The following is a 14,332-nucleotide window of genomic DNA, read 5'->3' as shown; positions in this document are numbered from 1 at the left end:
ACAAAATAACTCTTGTAATACAATTATCATGAATGGCTTATCTCATCAACTAGTTAATAACTTTGAATTCAAAGAAAAAGAAAAAAGTATGGTTTATTTCTACTAATGATACTAATAGTGCCAGGCGTCATTCAGTAATTTTATATAAACTATTACTAGTTGACAATAACTATACAAAGTAAATATATTTAATTTGTACATATTTTATTGAAATTTTTTTCAGTTTTATTGAGATATAATTGGCATATAACATTGTATTAGTTTAAGGTGTAAAACGTCATGATTTATGTATATTCTGCAAAATAATTACCACAGTAAGTTCAGTTAACATCCATCATCTGATATAGTTACAAATTTTTTTTTCTTGAGATGAGAACTTTTAAGATCTCTCTTAGTAACTTCCAAATATATATTGTTAACTATAGTCAACATGCTGTATATGTAAATTCCATTTTATAGATGAGGAAACAGGCTTCATGGAAGTGATAGTATATGCCCACAACAACTATACTAGTGCAGTATGACCCCAAAGTCCATGTTCTTTCTACTATTTTTCTGTGACGGAATTTAAATAAGGGGTTAGAGTATCAAATTTGATACTACCTTAAAAATAAAATATGAATGTGTGATTATTAAAGAACTGGGAGGTCTAAAAGGATTTGTCGAAGGGGACATTTGTACAACTTTCTATCCAGTACTAGAATCTTTTCACTTATAATCCCAAATGGACCATCTTAGGAAAACAACTTATTTGATGATGATGTCGATGAATTACTACTATCGATGACTGTTAAGAGGTCACTCATACAGAAGTCTCACTTCCACAAGGCCCTAGAGATCCAGGCTAAAGCACTGAATTATATAGATCCTTTTATAACCAGATCCTTAGGCTTTCACCAATAAATCACCCACATCAAGTTCCAAATTCCATGAACTAACAAGACCACATAAAATTTTTTTTAAAACTTCTGAGAATAAAACTCTACAATACCACTGAGTATTTCTCTCAGTGGGCATTCTTTAATATACTTGCACAATTTCAGGGCAATTTAAATTAAAAAAAAACAAAGTTAGTTATTTGTATTTAGGAATAAATTACAAAATGCCGTGGACAATTGGTTCAAGCATGTCCTAAATTTACAAAGACATTTGTCAGTTTTACCTACGAGTGTCACTCTTAATATGTATCAGAAATGTCAAAACTGGGGTGCAGAAGAAGCAGAATGCTATAAATATTTCCTGGATATCTACTACTTGCAAAGCAAACAGACAGTATTGTGTAGTGGAAAGAGTATTATTTTGGAATTTGATGGACCTATGAATCTTTTCCCAACAACTCTCAATAAAAATCATGAATGTCGTCATTCCCGTTTTACAGTTAAGTAGACAAAGGGCCTGAAAGTGTGTCTCTTGGAGTCTTTGCAACCAAGGTAACTTATATAAAGTACCCAGAATTGTATGTGGCACAGAGGAAGGATTTAATAAACAGTGACCATCATCTGAATAATCATCATTTTACTATCAGCATCAACAGAGTACTAGTTTGTACTGGATGATCAGGGATGAACAATTATATGATCTGTGCCTTCAAAGAATTAATAATACAATGAAACAGAAAGACTTCACAAATGACTATTCTCTAAATATTAACATAATATAAATGTGAACAATTGTTTTGAAGAAAGAATGGGTAAAATCAGGGAAGGCTTCACGGAGGACATGGCCTCTGAACCAGATCACAAAGGGCAAATGGAAGGCACATTAATGGAAAGGTGGGAAAATATAATCCAGATAAAGAGAAGAGCAAGGGAAAAAAAAAAGTCCAAGATTTCAAAGGACATAGCATGTTCAGGGAGCAAAAAAAGCACAGATGTCTGGGGGTCAATCAGAGGAGAGCAAAGCGAGGACAGGTCTCCTGACCTGGATAACCAGGAGCTTGCACACAGGCTGAAAAGGTGGCGCACCTTCAAGCTCTGAAAGCACAGGCTTTGCAGGCGTCAGCCCAGATTCCGTTCCCAGAATGACCACTTCCTGACAGCACTACACTGACCAAGAAGTCACTTAACGGTTCTGAGCCTCAGTGTCTTATTTGTAAATTGGAGATAGATAATAACCCTTTACTCGTGGAGTGGTTGAGAATGAAATACATAAAATGAAATAATAAAGCACATAATACATTATCTGGCACATAACGAAGAACTTCAATTAGTGGCAGCAATGATTATTGAGGACATTGGTCTTACATGGTGTGGAATGGGAATGATGGAGGGTTTCTGAGCAGTGAAATATCATAGTCATGTTAGGGCTTAGAGAGGTGTGCAGGCCGGGGCACGCCCTTTGGGTGAGGCCTACACTGGTCAAATTAAGTGTAATTCAAGAGAAAAGAAGATTAAAGTACATTTTGGGCTTTGAGTCCAAGCCAATTTCACATAAGAAGAAGCTGATATTTTTGACCCTGTCACCCAAGTGCCAAGAGGGGAGCAGGTAGGATGAGCTAGAATGGGAAGAAGCTGGAGTCATGAAGACCAGATGGAAGTTACAAAAATAATGCAAGACCTGCATACAGTGAACAAGAATGAAAACTGTTAATAATAATAACTATGAAAGCTTACTGTGTGCCATGAATTACATCACTTCGTCGTCACTATCTTTTTCATGTATTCTGTTATCATCTCCAGTTTGTAGATAAGGAAGCAACCAAAGAGACGTTTAATAACTTGTCCACAGTCACACAGTAAGTCGTGGAGCCAATATTTGAACTTGGACTATCTTACTGCCTTGTCAATCACTATGCAATGTTACTGAACCAAATGGGGGCAAATTCCAGAACACTGTGGCAGTAGATTAAAATTATTCAGGTACTGATGTGATACAGAGAGATTATTATCACAGCGTTTTCCAAATCATTAGATTTAGATTCCTTTTACCTGACAACTTGCTGTGCAGTTGACAACATAGGACATTTTGGAAAAAACTGCTCTAAGTTTTGGTTGATAGTTCAAATACATAATAAAATTACGAAAACTCATTCCTAAAACAGGAACATTGTGTTCTAGAAGCACTATGTTATAGATGAGCTTGGCTATATATACTGTGAACATTTGTGCTCAATAAGACTGCACAGAAATGAAAGGCAGCTCTGTAGGAAAAGCTGTCCAGGAAATCGACTAGACAGTATCTCCTAAAGTTTCTAGCTGCAAAATAGTTTACATTTTAATTTCAATTTGAGTTTTTAAAATTCATAGTCTTTCTTATGACTCGGCAAATACACACACACACATATACAGAGGCAGAGAAAGAAAAACAGAATGTTAGAATTGTGATAGAGTGTTAACAATTGGTGAATCAAGGGGAAGAGAATACAGTCATTATTTTTCAATCTTTGCAACTTTTCTGTGGGTTTGAAATTTTTCAAGATAAGCAGGTGGGTAAAAAATAACCAATTGCAACTTTCTTTTTTTTAATATATTTATTTATTTATTTATGGCTGCGTTGGGTCTTCGTTGCTGTGTGTGGGCTTTCTCTACTTGTGGCGAGTGGGGGCTACTCTTAGCTGCGGTGCGCAGGCTTCTCATTGCGGTGGCTTCTGTTGTTGCAGAGCATGGGCTCTAGGCTCACGGGCTTCAGTAGCTGTGGCACACAGGCTCAGTAGTTGTGGCGCATGGGCTTAGTTGCTCCGTGGCATGTGGGATCTTCCCAGACCAGGGCTCGAGCCCGTGTCTCCTGAATTGGCAGGCGGATTCTTAACCACTGCACCACCAGGGAAGCCCCCAATTACGAATTTTACAATGTAAAAAAAAAAACCAGAATGGGAAGGAAAATGATTCCATTTTTATAGCATTTTATGGAGGCAAGGAGAGGGTTTAATGAGCTTAGGAATAAAAGAGAACATGATTTCAAAACATTTTTACCTTATTATAAAAGAGATATACAAATGATTTTAAAAAGATATAAAATAGGTAATAGAGAAAAGTATCTCAGTTTCATTGCAAATACACAGACATTTGCTTCTACCTCTTTCCCTATAATGAGGATTTCTGTGGTGGGGGGAGGTTATTATACTACACAGGGTAATTCAGTACACTATTTTTTTTAAAAAATTAACTACTAAAGGAAACACACACACATTCACACAATCAGTTTGGGCCCAAAAGATAAGGAGTCTTCTGAAATATACGAGTAGTTCTACTAACAGAAAAGAACAACAGCAGCAACAATAACAACAAAACTAGGTTCACTGAATGATTAATTTGAAAATATGATGTTCTACTAGGTAAGTAAGGTAGTATAAGAGGATATTCACAAAACTACAAAGGAACAGAAAAGAAATGCCAACTAAACAAAGGCAATTATTGAATCAAAGAAAAAAGACAGATTCTGAGAATATTAACAAGCTGATCCTTTGTATAAGAGTTTGCAGATTCTGCATGGCATAAACGTATGAAGATAACCCAACCTTGAACTTAAATGATTATGGTCTATTAAAAGCGACAGTAAATACGAAAAGCACTTTATATATCATGATGCACTACACAAAATAAAATTATTGTTCTTATTTGAGAATGGGAGAAGGAAAGACTGCATTCAAACAAGACAAACATAGACCTTTGTGATTTCTTGTAAATATAAATGTCATAGAATTGGAATGCCTGAAGGGAACAGAAGGTCACTTTGTCCAATCTTCTAGATTGAAGTTATAAACCAGCAGCCAGCGTTTTGTATTGGCTCACACAGTATATACCAATGTTTCAAAATTTAAAAATTTTACACAATGAAGATTTACCAGCTCTTCTTTTTTTCTCCCGCTTTATTGAGATATAATTGACATACAGCACTGTGTAAGTTTAAGGTGTACAGCATAATGATTTGACTTACATCTATTGTGAAGATTACCATAGTAAGTTTAGTGAAAAGCCATGATCTCATATAGATACAAAAAGGAAAGAGAAAAAAATGGTTTTTTTCTTGTGATGAGCTCTCTTAGGATCCACTCTCTTAACAACGTAGCTCCCCTTTAAATGCTGGAAGATAAGGACTCACTGGCAGCTGCTCCCCTTAGATAAGGCCTCCTGAGCTCTCAAGTACCCCTCAGCCTCCACACTTCCTACCTTCCCTTAAGCCCCGTCCACCTTGCTCATTTCCATTACCTGCCTGGCCTCAGTAGGAAATGAGTTTGCAAACTGATCTGTAACATGCTAGGCTAGATAGAGAAAGAAGGACAGGCAGGTGGGTGGGCCCGGGGTGGAAAGCAAGTAAATGTGAGCGAGCGAACAGTGAGAGACGTAAGTGCTCATATTCTGGGTAGGTCCCTGAACTCAGTTAAGGAACCGATCCACACACTGCGCGCACTTTCCTCACTACACACGGAACTGGGTGTAGCAGACATTTCCCAGGACAATGTCTTCTATTCATCAGCTCCCGTGAAACAACTGGGGCACCTGACAAAGAGTAAAAGGGAACTGAAAACAAATGAATGCATAACGTGTTAACGGCATTGCAGTAGTATAAAAAGCGTGATTTTTTTCAAATAATTATCATAATCAAGTTATATTAAAAGACAAATTCCTACAAAGGCAATAATTTTGGTGTGTGCAGAATTCCAATCTCAAATCTTAACTTTCGGTAAATAAATACTAACAACGTCTTTGTGGCTGCTCTCAAATGTATGCCAATCAGAAGATCTTCTTGAGGTTCATTCATCAATAGAAACATGGACACATCTCACTGTAATGCGGCAGAAATGGCAGCTGTGAAGTCATAAGTATGGCCTTAGGTGGCCCCGAGGAACACTGCAGTGGTAGAGTGGATCCACCCTCCGGGTCAGTGACCATGGCTTCCAGCAGGGTTCACATCACAGAACAGAGGGCTCAGGCACTGGGGGTACCTGGAGATCATCTGATGATTCACTCTGCCTCACGGAGCGGGAAGAGGAAGAAGAAACTGGATTCAATTTGCTCAAGTGGGCTTTCTTTTTCTTTTCTTTTTTTTTGGGGGGGGGGGGCGGGGTCTTTTGTGTGCTTTAAAAATAATGTGAAGTCCCTAGGTAACTCCAAAGAGCTCAATGAAGCCTGAATGATCTGACACTGTTCAATATACACGAAGCTTTAAGACAGCTGAAGCTGCTACTGTGATTAAGCAGCAATTTAAACAAACAAACTAAGACTCCTAAAATACTCAATAGTTTTGAAGGAAATCTTTCTCCCTCTTTGAATGGTGCACAGAGGAATTCCTCATTAATTATCTGTTTTCTGAGTGGATTTATTTCTGTACATCCTTTTGAGAATCACTAATATACTAGTTCACACTTGTGGGTCATATCTGTTAGGAAATTTTTTAAAGGTATATGAAGGCAGGGAGTAGAAAAGGAAATAAGGCCAAGGCAGAGAGAAGGAGGTGGAAGAGGCGAGAAAATGGAGGAAAGTAATGCCTTAAGACCTTGCAAAGTTCAGTCCATGGACTAAGGGGCACTTGGGAGCTGGTTGGAAACGCAGAATCTCAGGCGCTACCTACATCTACCCAAGTAAAATTTGAATTTTAATAAGATCCCTGGGCAATTCCTAAACAGAATGATGTGTGAGAAGCACTGCCTTAACAGTCCATTGCAGGCTCTTTAATGTCAGAAAAAGATGAGATACGGTAAGAGAAATTCACAACACGTCTTTATCTGGGTGACCCCAGACAAGCTACAAAACCTGTCTGACCTTCATTTCCTCATCTGTAAAATGGAGATGACAATAATAGTAATATGATAGGGTGGTTCTGAGGACTGAGTGAGTTGTTAAATAAGGATAAGTAATGGATGTTCATTAGATTTTTGTTTTTAAAACGCATCAAGGTATTTTCTTAGTTCCTGGTTTAACGGGTATATTATTTTAGAACGCTATAATTTTAGCTGTTGAATTTTCTGAAACTTTTCCCTAGGCAAACTAATAAACTAATCCTTAACACAAACTAGAAATTTAAAATATATTCTCGGGCTTCCCTGGTGGTGCAGTGGTTGAGAATCTGCCTGCCAATGCAGGGGACACGGGTTCGAGCCCTGGTCTGGGAAGATCCCACATGTCGCGGAGCAACTAGGCCCGTGAGCCACAACTACTGAGCCTGCACGTCTGGAGCCTGTGCTCCGCAACAAGAGAGGTCGCAACAGTGAGAGGCCCGCGCACCGCGATGAAGAGTGGCCCCCACTTGCCGCAACTAGAGAAAGCCCTCGCACAGAAACGAAGACCCAACACAGCCAAAAATAAATAAAATAAATAAATAAAATATACTCTCAAAATATGATGTTACAGATATACATAAATACACGCACACTTCATCTTATTACACTTCACTTTATTTCACTTAGACACTGTCTTTTTTTTTAACAAATTGGTGGCCACCCTGCATTGAGCAAGTCTACTGATGCCATTTTTCCAAAAGCATTTGCTCAATTCATGTCTCTGTACCACATTTTGGTAATTCTCACAATATTTGAAACTTTTTCATTACTATTATATTTGTTATGGTGATCTGTGATCAGTGATCATTGATGTTCCTATTGTAAATGTTTTGGCATTTTTTAGGAATAAAGTGTTTTTTAATTAAGGTATGCACAATTTTTTTAGACATAATGCTTTTGTACAATTAATAGACAACAGTACAGTATAAACATAACTTTTATATACACTGAAAAACCAAAAAAATTTGTGTGACTTGCTTTATTGTGATATTCACTTTATTGTGGTGGTCTGGAACCAAACTCTCAATATCCCTGAGGTACATCTGTAATGGGAGAAAACATACACGCTCATAAAATAAACTTAATAGGCACAAACCTCTGAATAATTAATTATCGTAATCTCATCTTTAATTGTAGATGTTATAAAAGGTTTTTGTCAGACACAGACTCACAGACATAGAGGACAGACTAGTGGTTCCCACGTGGGAGTGGGGTGGGGGAGGGATGGATTGGGAGTTTGGGATTAGCAGACGCAAACAATTATATAGAGAATGGATAAACCACAAGGTCCTACTGTATAGCACAGGGAACTATATTTAATATCCTGTAATAAACCATAATGGAAAAGAATATGAAAAAGAATATATATATGTGTATATATATATATATGTATGTATAACTGAATCACTTTGCTGTACACCAGAAACACAACATTGTAAATTAATTATACTTCAATAAGATACATTTTTTTTTCTTAAACAAAAGGTTTTTGACAGAATGGAGCCCGCGTTTCGGCACAGCTGGAATTCCTGGCTCAGGGTCTCTCCCCTCCACTGCCACGGAGCTGCCCTGGAGCCGCAGGGGAGGGCGGCCTCACTGAGGCTGCCGGCTCTGGAGGGGCCCCACCAGCCAAAGCCGCGACCGTCCTGTGGACCGCGGGCAAGTTCCCTGAAACCTGGACCTCGAAGGCCACCTTTATTCACACAAAGAAAGGATTTTTCCATTTGGAAGTCAACATGTCAGAGTAGAGGCGCCACCCCGAGGGCACTCTCAGAAGGCCTACCGGCTCCCGGGCCCACCAGGAAAGAGCAGCTTTGGCAGTGCTGGAGGAGGGCGGGGAGAGAACCAGGTGAATGAGCACTGGAGTCTGGGTTCAGCACAGTTTTCTGAAGAAGCAGGATGCTGATCTACACGTGGAAAAAGACCAGTCCAGCAGCTGTATTAGAAGACATGTGGTATATATGAAGTCTGTGATCCGTAGGGGAAATTTTGCCAGGTGGCTGACAGGGTCTTGGTGCTCCGGCCGGGTGTCAGGCCTGAGCCTCTGAGGTGGGAGAGCCAAATTCAGGACACTGGACCAGCAGAGACCACCCGGCCCCACGTATTATCAATCGCTGGGAGTTCTCCCAGAGACCTCCGTCTCAATGCTATGACCCAGCTCCACCCAACGGCCAGCAAACTCCAGTGCTGGAAGCCCCATGTAAAACAACTAGCAAGACAGGAACACAACTCCACCCATTAGCAGAGAGGCTGCATAAAATCATACGAAGTTCACCCCAAAACATACCACCAGACGCAGCCCTGCCCACCAGAAATACAAGATCCAGCCCCACCCACCAGAACACAGGCATCAGTCCCCTCCACCAGGAAGCCTACAAAAGCCACTGAACCAACCTCACCCACCGGAGACAGACACCAAAAACAACGGAAACTATGAACCTGCAGCCTGCAGAAAGGAGACCCCAAACACAGTAAGTGAAACAAAATGAGAAGACAGAGAAATATGCAGCAGATGAAGGAACAAGGTAAAAACCCACCAGACCAAACAAATGAAGAGGAAAGAGGCAGCCTACCTGAAGAAGAATTCAGAGTAATGATAGTAAAGATGAACCAAAAATCTTGGAAATAGAATGTAGAAAATAAAAGAAATGTTTAAAAAGGACCTAGAAGAACTAAAGAGCAAACAAACAATGATGAACAACATAGTGAATGAAATTAAAAATCTCTAGAAGGAATCAATAGCAGAATAACTGAGGAAGAAGAATGGATAAGTGACCTGGAAGATAAAATAGTGGAAATAACTACCACAGAGCAGAATAAAGAAAAAAGAATGAAAAAAATTGACGACACTCTCAGAGACCTCTGAGACAACATTAAATGTAACAACATTCAAATTATAGGGGTCCCAGAAGAGGAAGACAAAAAGAAAGGTTCTGAGAAAATATTTGAAGAGATTATAATTGAAAACTTCCCTAACATGGGAAAGGAAATAGTCAATCAAGTCCAGGAAGCGCAGGGAGTCCCATACAGGATAAGTCCAAGGAGAAACATGCCAAGACACATATTAATCAAACTATCAAAAATTAAATACAAAGAAAAGGTATTAAAAGCAGCAAGGGAAAAGCAACAAATAATATACAAGGGAATCCCCATAAGGTTAACCGCTGATCTTCCAGCAGAAACTCTGCAAACCAGAAGGGAGTGACAGGACATATTTAAAGTGATGAAAGGGAAGAACCTACAACCAAGAATACTCTACCAGGCAAGGATCTCATTCAGATTCGACAGAGAAATCGAAAGCTTTACAGACAAGCAAAAGCTAAGAGACTTCAGCACCACCAAACCAGGTCTACAACAAATGCTAAAGGAACTTCTCTAGGCAGGAAACACAAGAGATGGAAAAGACCTACTAAAACAAGAGGGAGGAGATATGGGGATATATGTATATGTATAGCTGATTCACTTTGTTATAAAGCAGAAACTAACACACCATTGTAAAGCAATTATACTCCAAAAAAGATGTTTAAAAAAAACCCCAAAACAATTAAGAAAACAGTAACAGGAACATACATAACTACCTTAAATGTAAATGGATTAAATGCTCCAACCAAAAGACAAAGACTGGCTGAATGGACACAAAAACAATAGCCATATATATATGCTGTCTACAAGAGACCCACTTCAGACCTAGGGACACATACAGACTGAAAGTGAGGGGATGGAAAAAGATATTCCATACAAATGGAAATCAAAAGAAAGCTGGAGTACCAGTTCTCATATCAGACAAAATAGACTTTAAAATGAAGACTATTACAAAAGACAAAGAAGGACACTACATAATGATCAAGGGATCAATCCAAGAAGAAGATATAACAATTGTAAATATTTATGCACCCAACATAGGAGCACCTCAATACATAAGGCAAATGCTAACAGCCATAAAAGGGGAAATCGACAGTAGCACAATAATAGTAGGGGACTTTAACACCCCACTTTCACCAATGGACAGATCAACCAAAATGAACATAAATAAGGAAACACAAGCTTTAAATGATACATTAAATAAGATGGACTTAATTGATATTTACAGGACATTCCATTCCAAAACAAGAGAATATACTTCCTTTTCAAGTGCTCATGGAACATTCTCCAGGATAGATCATATCTTGGGTCACAAATCAAGCCTTGGTAAATTTAAGAAAATTGAAATTGAATCAAGTATCTTCTCCGACCACAACGTTATGAGAGTAGATATCAATCACAGGAAAAAAACTGTAAAAAATACAAACACATGGAGGCTAAAAAATACGCTACTAAATAACCAAGAGATCACTGAACAAATCAAAGAGGAAATCAAAACATACTTAGAAACAAATGACAATGAAAACACAACGACCCAAAACCTATGGGATGCAACAAAAGCAGTTCTAAGAGGGAAGTTTATAGCAATACAATCCTACCTCAAGAGACAAGAAACATCTCAAATAAACAACCTAACCTTACACCTAAAGCAATTAAAGAAAGAAGCACAAAAAAACCCTAAAGTTAGCAGAAGGAAAGAAATCATAAAGATCAGATCAAAATAAATTAAAAACAAATGAAGGAAACAATAGCATAGATCAATAAAACTAAAAGTTGGTTCTTTGAGAAGATAAACAAAATCGATAACCCATTAGCCAGACTCATCAAGAAAAAAAGGGAGAAGAAGAAAATCAGTAGAATTAGAAATGAAAAAGGAGAAGTAACAACTGACACTGCAGAAATACAAAGGATGATGAGAGATTACTACAAGCAACTATATGCCAATAAAATGGACAACCTGGAAGAAATGGACAAATTCTTAGAAAAGCACAACTTTCCGACACTGAACCAGGAAGAAATAGAAAATATAAACAGACCAATCACAAGCACTGAAATTGAGACTGTGATTAAAAATCTTCCAACAAACAAAAGCCCAGGACCAGATGGCTTCACAGGAGAATTCTACCAAACATTTAGAGAAGAGGTAACACCTATCCTTCTCAAACTCTTCCAAAATATAGCAGAGGGAGGAACACTCCCAAACTCATTCTACAAGGCCACCATCACCCTGATACCAAAACCAGACAAAGATGTCACAAAGAAAGAAAACTACAGGCCAGTATCACTGATGAACATAGATGTAAAAATCCTCAACAAAATACTAGCAAACAGAATCCAACACAGCACATTAAAAGGATCATACACCATGATCAAGTGGGGTTTATCCCAGGAATGCAAGGATTCTTCAATATACACAAATCTATCAATGTGATAAACCATATTAACAAATTGAAGGAGAAAAACCATATGATCATCTTAATAGATGCAGAAAAAGCTTTCAACAAAATTCAACACCCGTTTATGATAAAAACTCTCTAGAAAGTAGGCACAGAGGGAATCTACCTCAACATAATAAAGGCCATATATGACAAACCCACAGCCAACATCATTCTCAATGGTGAAAAACTGAAAACATTTCCTCTAAGATCAGGAACAAGACAAGGTTGCCCACTCTCACCAATATTATTCAACATAGTTTTGGAAGTTTAGCCACAGCAATCGGAGAAGAAAAAGAAATAAAAGGAACCCAAATCAAAAATGAAGAAGTCAAACTGTCACTGTTTGCAGATGACATGATACTATACATAGAGAATCCTAAAGATGCTACCAGAAAACTACTAGAGCTAATCAATGAATTTGGTAGAGTAGCAGGATACAAAATTAATGCACAGAAATCTCTTGCATTCCTATACCCTAATTATGAAAAATCCGAAAGAGAAATTAAGGAAACACTCCCATTTACCATTGCAACAAAAAGAATAAAGTATCTAGTAATAAACCTACCTAAGGAGACAAAAGACCTGTATGCAGAAAACTATAAGACACTGATGAAAGAAATTAAAGATGATACAAATAGATGGAGAGATATACCATGTTCTTGGATTGGAAGAATCAACATTGTGAAAATGACTCTACTACCCAAAGCAATATACAGATTCAATGCAATCCCTATCAAACTACCAATGGCATTTTTCACAGAACTAGAACAAAAAAATTTCACAATTTGTATGGAAACACAAAAGTCCCCAAATAGCCAAAGCAATCTTGAGAAAGAAAAACAGAGCTGGATGAATCGGGCTCCCGGACTTCAGACTATACTACAAAGCTACAGTAATCAAGACAGTATGGTACTGGCACAAAAACAGAAATATAGATCAATGGAACAGGATAGAAAGCCCAGAGATAAACCCACGCAGCTATGGTCACCTTATATTCGATAAAGGAGGCAAGAATATACAATGGAGAAAAGACATCCTCTTCAATAAGTGGTGCTGGGAAAACTGAACAGCTACATGTAAAAGAATGAAATTAGAACACTCCCTAACACCATACACAAAAATAAACTCAAAATGGATTAAAGACCTAAATGTAAGGCCAGACACTATCAAACTCTTAGAGGAAAACATAGGCAGAACACTCTATGACATAAATCACAGCAAGATCCTTTTTGACCCACTTCCTAGAGAAATGGAAATAAAAACAAACAAATGGGACCCAATGAAACTTAAAAGCTTTTGCACAGCAAAGGAAACCATAAACAAGATGAAAAGACAACCCTCAGATTGGGAGAAAATATTTGCACATGAAGCAACTGACAAAGGATTAATCTCCAAAATATACAAGCAGCTCATGCAGCTCAATAACAAAAAAACAAACAACCCAATTCAGAAATGGGCAGAAGACCTAAATAGACATTTCTCCAAAGAAGATATATAGATTGCCAACAAACATGTGAAAGGATGCTCAACATCACTAATCATTAGAGAAATGCAAATCAAAACTACAATGAGGTATCACCTCACACCGGTCAGAATGGCCATCATCAAAAAATCTACAAACGATAAATGCTGCAGAAGGTGTGGAGAAAAGGGAACCCTCTTGCACTGTTGGTGGGAATGTAAATTGATATAGCCACTATGGAGAACAGTATGGAGGTTCCTTGAAAAACTGAAAATAGAACTACCATATGAGCCAGCAATCCCACTACTGGGCATATACCCTGAGAAAACCATAATTCAAGAAGAGTCATGTACCACCATGTTCATTGCAGCAGTATTTACAATAACCATGACATGGAAGCAACCTAAGTGTCCATCGACAGAAGAATGGATAAAGAAGATGTGGCACATATATACAATGGCATATTACTCAGCCATAAAAAGAAATGAAATTGAGTTATTTGTAGTGAGGTGGATGGACCTCGAGTCTGTCATACAGAGTGAAGTAAGTCAGAAAGAGAAAAACAAATACTGTATGCTAACGCATATATATGGAATCTAAAAAAAAAAAAAGGTTCTCATGAACCTAGGGGCAGGACAGGAATAAAGATGCAGATGTAGAGAATGGACTTGAGGACACGGGGAGGGGGAAGGGTAAGCTGGGACGAAGTGAGAGAGTAGCACTGACATATACACACTACCAAATGTAGAATAGATAGCTAGTGGGAAGCAGCCGCATAGCACAGGGAGATCAGCTCGGTGCTCTGTGACCACCTAGAGGGGTGGGATAGGGAGGGTGGGAGGGAGGGAGACG

General features: G+C 38.3%; 1 protein-coding gene across 5 annotated transcripts in view; it reads right to left on the bottom strand.

Annotated features, from left to right (window-relative positions):
* Positions 1–14,332, bottom strand: part of NBAS (NBAS subunit of NRZ tethering complex) — a 341,753-nt gene that overhangs the window by 43,289 nt on the left and 284,132 nt on the right. The gene's annotated exons all lie outside the window — the stretch shown is intronic.

This window comes from Balaenoptera ricei, chromosome 13 (assembly GCF_028023285.1).
Source record: "Balaenoptera ricei isolate mBalRic1 chromosome 13, mBalRic1.hap2, whole genome shotgun sequence".
Taxonomy (NCBI): Eukaryota; Metazoa; Chordata; class Mammalia; order Artiodactyla; family Balaenopteridae; genus Balaenoptera; species Balaenoptera ricei.
This window is presented reverse-complemented; position numbering and strand designations above follow the sequence as displayed.